Source organism: Stigmatopora argus, chromosome 12 (genome assembly GCF_051989625.1).
Source record: "Stigmatopora argus isolate UIUO_Sarg chromosome 12, RoL_Sarg_1.0, whole genome shotgun sequence".
Taxonomy (NCBI): domain Eukaryota; kingdom Metazoa; phylum Chordata; class Actinopteri; order Syngnathiformes; family Syngnathidae; genus Stigmatopora; species Stigmatopora argus.
This window is the reverse complement of record NC_135398.1, coordinates 5,465,428-5,471,697: the sequence shown is the minus strand read 5'-3', so window position 1 is coordinate 5,471,697 and position 6,270 is coordinate 5,465,428.

The window sequence follows — 6,270 nt, the reverse complement described above, 5'->3', positions numbered from 1 at the left end:
GCATTGCAGTATTATTTTTTTAAATTTATTTTCTATTTACCTCATGGCCTGAATTGTTTAGGTAGCCAGATGAGAATGTGACACCTTTCTACTTGTATTAGATAATCAAGGTCTCTCTTTCAAGGACAGTTTGTTCCACATACAGTTCATGCAATCTGTGCATACCTGTCATCCACTCAAACACAATACATTGACACATTATATTAAATAATTGAGTGTTAAATCCAAATTTTATCACGCTACAACAAGGGTGTCAGACTCGGGTTGGTTCGCGGGCCACATTAACGTCAACTCGATTTTATGTGGCCCGGACCATTTTAGATATAATATTTAGCCCTGAATATTCCGTTTTTTATAGATCTAAAACAATGTTTATTTTAGCTTTTTTTATATCTATATTTTTAGATTTTACAAAATGATTTTTGAACTAAAAACAGAAAAAATGATTAAAAAATTACAATTATTGATTCAAAAGGGGGAAAATCAGGAAATTTAATATACATCTATACTCTTCATTTTAATTTGATCCTAAAACAGAAAGTCGGCACTCATGATTTACTTTCTCGGGCTGCACAAAATGATGCGGCGGGCCAGATTTGGCCCCCGGGCCGCCACTTTGACACCTGTGCGCTACAAGATATTTTGTCACAGCTTTGGGAAGTGGTTTTGGTCCAGTGGAACAGAGATTGACAATTTAGAAATTTAGTTGCATTTTCATTGCACTTTGATAAATATTTCATACTTGTATAATGACGATAAAAGCATTCAATTCAATAGTTAATTCATTCATTGCCATCGACATTGATACACATCAAATACATTTGAACTGAACACTTGATAAAAAACCCATAATTTAGGTTGATTTGAACAAGTTATTTCCATGTGTATATGAAATTGATAGCCCTTCACTTTAGGTAGTACCTGAGTCGTAGCCTGCGGTGTAAAAACGGTTGGTTGATCCCGTCACCACTCCATTCATGCGTCATCGTAAACACCGTAAACAGTGACAAGTCGTTTTCATTTCAACCCTGTTAAGTTAAGCAGAGCAGAAATCTCATTAGGAGTTGACACTAAAAACTCACCAGCGTGAAACAAATGACCTTTATGGCCTATGGATATCCCGCAGTCTTGTGTGTGTGCTCGTATTCCACTTTACGACACATGCTAATTTCATGGCGTCATTGTTTCCTTAAATCGATGACATGTTCATTTTATTTGTATACACGGGTTCCTTTTACAGCACATTTGACAAAATGAGAATGGCCTTAAAAAGGCACAGACCTCCCAACATCATTACAGTACTTAAATTGCCTCCACCCTTTGCTAGACGCTGTGTGAGAAAGCTGCACCTCTGAAAATACTATAGGACAAAGTAAAATGGGGTACTTTTTTTGCATGTTCACACTTTTTTGTTTGGTTTTGCCAGCAATTGGGAAGCCAGAAAACAAATTTAAGACTTTGCAACTTGGAGAAGACCTGCCATGGATCACACAAACATACGAGAACCAGGTAAGTTGGTTGCAATTCCAATCCTTATGCCTGTTTCGAAGACAACATTAGAGATACTTATCTATTCTTCAGTATTAATCTGCTCTGGACTGGTTGCCAACCAATGACAGAGCAGTGAATTAGATTGTACTGTGGAGGTGTACTTTGGTCACAAAACGACATGCAAAGTGTCATCTTAAATACTGTAAGAATAAAAAATAAAGAAAGCAATCTTGATTTCATTTCTTTTTTCACTGGCAATGTTGTATGCTGTAGTCATCTGTCAGATTGTTGTCACTCTGATATCCTAAAGCGCTCATCCGTGAAATTGCAGATTAGATTTTAGACTTTACATTGCAGTCCTCACTTGCTGGTGGTTTTATTAGACAGTAGAACGTTACTACACAGATAGGATATTGTATTATTTAGAGCAACAACAAACAATTATGAATATTTTTTCTGCGAGGATAAACAGTTAAATTACACATTATTAATTTCAAAACATATTACACCAGAATAAAAAAATACAAATGACATTTTTATAGTATAAAACAGGGCTTATCATAAGTAGACAGGTTCTAGTCATTGCTGTACCCTACATTGTCAACCGAGTATTTTTAAGTGAGGTTGACTCGATTTTATAAAATACTTTAACATGATTTTTTTAAAGGCATACAATATATCCTAAACTATGTACAAACCTTAAGATATCCTTGATTAACGTCAAAGGATGTTTCTGCGGTCTTTGTTCATCCGTGGAAGACAGTCCCAGTGGCTTTTGTAATATACAAAGTTCCCAACATCCTTTAAGAAAAATATATGTTAATATTTGCTATTTTCCTTTTAGATATATTACAATAATCAAACATATTTTAGGTAATATGCCCATTTGTGCATTTTAGATTTCATAAACACAAACATGTACCTTTTTAATATTATTTTTGTTTGCGTAGGTGCTGACAGACAGAGAGAAAGTAATTCAATTGCTGAATAAATTCTTCAAATGGAATAGTCATCTGATTCCGGAAAAACCTCTGGACATGATAGAGGTGGAAGAAAAAAAGCAAGGCGGACTAGAAAGGAAACGGAGTCAACAAGATCGCAAAGTCGGATGCAGAATCTTCTTCTGGAAAACCTGGACTGCTTGCTAATCGTGCAAATGCATTCTTTTCCCCATCAATCTATTTATTTTACCCACCCCAACCCTGACTAGGATAGATTATGTTGAAAATGAACTAATTTTTGGAATGGCTTAGCATTAATGCTAATGCCACATAGTATATAAAATGCATTGTGTTTAAAGTGTACATTTAAGAATTGTCTGTTCCACTTTCCCACGTGTATGCTGTTCAAAATAATTTAAATCCTCATCATATTAAATGATTTCCATAATCTGCCTTTTTAGTCAGTGTTTTCTTAGTCAATATTTTACCTCAAGGAGACTAGTATTTTTTTGTGGGTGCTGAATAGATTTTTTTCCAGGGTAACATTTCAGGTTGAAATTAGAAATTATATATTTTTTAAAACATATTCCAGAGTGAGATTAAAATCAGATTTTGACATTGGGTCAAATTACATGAACTAATGTTCCTGCTCAAAACTTGACATAATGAACATCCCCTTTAAACACTCACTGCTACAAATCCAGAATTATGAGCTACTCTGGTTGGACAAACACTAGCGGAGGTGGTGTAGGGTGGGCGTACAGATGAGTGGGTGAATGTGTGCACTAGTCCCGTGTTAACGGTTGAGTGTAAGCCAGTATGTGGAAACAGAAGTGATGTGGAGGTTAGCTGTGATGGAGTGAAGGGAAAACACAAGCAAGGTGACCTTAGACAGGGAAGCAGGGGAAACAAAAATGTTCTCTTTTAAAGCTGATGTAGGAGGGCATGAAAAGGCATGTTTTCAATTATTTAGCATTGGATGTGTCAGCACTAGTCAAAACAAAATTCCGATTAAACTTGCATTGCCTGTCCCCAGAATCAGTCGACTGGAATGGCTTTTATTCTGTTAGGCGCACGTGGAAAGTCGTGTGGAAGACTCCCAATGTATGCTGTGATAATGAGCATAACCACAGGTTAATGGCATGAGTGTTTAAATTCAAACTTGCAAAATTTTTGCTATAGTACAGGGAGTAAAACACAATTTTGATGAGTAAAGACCCAGATACATACATCCCTCTCGTGAATCTGCCCTACATGAGGAAGTAAACAAATTAGAATAGATTTTGCCATATTCCACGTCAAGTGAACGGAGCACTAAAAAGCAGCACATCAAAGAAGCAGCAGTTAGCTTTAGACCAATTATTTTTAATGAATAGAAAGAAAAAGGAAACCGAGAAACGGGAGGACGTCCCATGGGTCCGACACGGAGAAGAAAAAGTGAGCACAGGAAGACATCAGCAATATCGTGGTTAGTGACAACCTCAAGCACGCGCACATACCTTGACAGCTTTATGTGGTCGTATCTTACATGCGATTAGTTGGCATCAAGCACCTATTTTATTTATGTAATGCCAATTTTCTCCACAAACTGCTGACAATATAAGTAAGAAACTTTTTTTTTAATAAGGAGTTAGTTGCTACTGGGCGCACTTTAGTTAACCTCCACAGACTCCCATGGGTGTCTTAAATGTCCCACGTGAATGCATCTTTGCAATTAAAGTGAATTGAAGGAGTCTATTTAGTTAACCGTGTTCAAATATTAGTGGAATAAACACTCAAAGTGGTGATAAAGATGATGACGCTTTTTTCCCACTTAACAACTGTTCATAAAACTGTGAAGTTCCAAAAAGAGCATTTAAACCTGAATTTTCAAAAATAAAAAAAGTACTTTACAAAAATAATTTAATGTAGAGATATTGCTCTCCGTAGGCATAAAGTTTTTTTTTCCTCACAAGGCCAAAAGCACTGGCCTTGATTTTTTTTTACCGTTAGCCATAATAAAACTCATTACAATCAATTTAAATTAAAAAGTATGTTTATTGCAATCTGTACACCTCAATACATTTATTAATCAACATCTCTGTTAAATAGTTTTTCATATTTTCTACATTTTTAATTTTACTACATAAATATTGATTGATTTGAATGACAGTTGTGTGAATTTATGTATTTGTGAAGGTTTCTCATAAGGTGCAACATGCCACTGTCCTACAAAAATCCCACCAAAAAAATGGACTTTCTCGTGATCCTGTTTGTCTCTTCTGGGTACTGCAGTCATTGTGCAGGGGAGAAGACAACGGCACGTCCTGAAAGTCAGGGCAGCCTTCGCCCTCCTCCTCTTCCTCCTCCTCATTCTCAATGCAGCCGGCATGGAAGGTCTGTTTCCATGACAACGGAAGAAATAAGGGCGAAGGAGCACCGTTCCAAAATGACACGGCGTATTTAAGAGGATAGCGAGACTGTAAATCACTCCGGCTGAATTGATAGCAGAGGAAAAGGGATTGGATTTGGGGGAATGCGAAAAGCCGCAGGCTGATGGATGTAGACCACCAATAAGAGATGCAAAACAACTGCCAGTCATCATTTGCAACAAATAAATAACAGGGTGCCTTTGGTAACATTATCTTTATTCTTAAACAATCACTAACTTCATTCGGATTGTTTTTTCATCATCAATGCATTTTTTTTCCACACAAGTCATAGTGCATATATGGGTGTGTTCCAATGCAGTGAAATCATCTGCAAACATAAAAATAACTATGTAAATTACGTACAATAAAAGCCATTGCTTAAACCTATCCTTTTACAAATCTTTTTTTTCCCCACGAATGCTCTTAATATGCTGTCAACAATTAATATAACCAATGACATGCATGCATTTGAGTCTACATTTGCACCAATATAAACTTCTGTATAAAAGATATTTATGTATATTCATTAATATATAGATTTTTTTATATGCTGGTCTTGCCATCGGTCTTAACCTTCAGTGTTATGTCTAATAAAACGTATTTGTCGCTTTGATGCCGATTGTAACTGTTGAATTAGAGTTCTTGTAACCTTCCAGAAAGTACTATTTAGTTTTCCACACAACTCTAACGAGCCACTAAAATTTGTGCAATTGGCTGTCAGCATGTTCTCACAAGAATTTAGTCAAGAAATTTAGCTGGTTATTATGATTAAACTCAAGAAAACGGGGAAAAACATTGCTCAAATCAAACGACATAACTGCTATAATAATGAAATAAAAACTATTCAGAGAAAGCAATTCATTGAAACATTTTAAAACAGGAAATGTTTTGGATTGCTGTATTTGCCTACATCCTTACAGTAGAAAAGAGTAATAGGGTCACACTGAAAGTAAAAGATTTCATACGTATATGCAGGCAGAAAGACATGGTATTGGGAGATTAAATTCATGTTGTAACAAAGAAAGAACATTACAGGAACAAAGAAAGAAAGACCAGTTGGTGAAATAAAATTGGGCTTTGATTTTAAATTGGTTAAGCAAATTGTTGCTGTAGTCAAGTCCATCATTTTTCACTTTAGGCAGCTGGCAAAAGCCTCTTTTTATACAGCAGCCCTTTGAAAGAGTAATCCATTCCTCTATTACATATGAATATATACTGCAAAATTGGAAGTCGGAAATGTTTAGGTAATTATGAAAAAAAACTATAAATTCAAATTTTCACATCAATGCAGAAGTATGAATTGATATTATTAACTTTGATGCAAGTAAAGCATCACAATTTGTATACTAGGCTCAATTCATTGATAATATTCCACATTTGGGCTTAATACTTAAAATATCCATTTAAGTAGAAACCTAATATTTCTC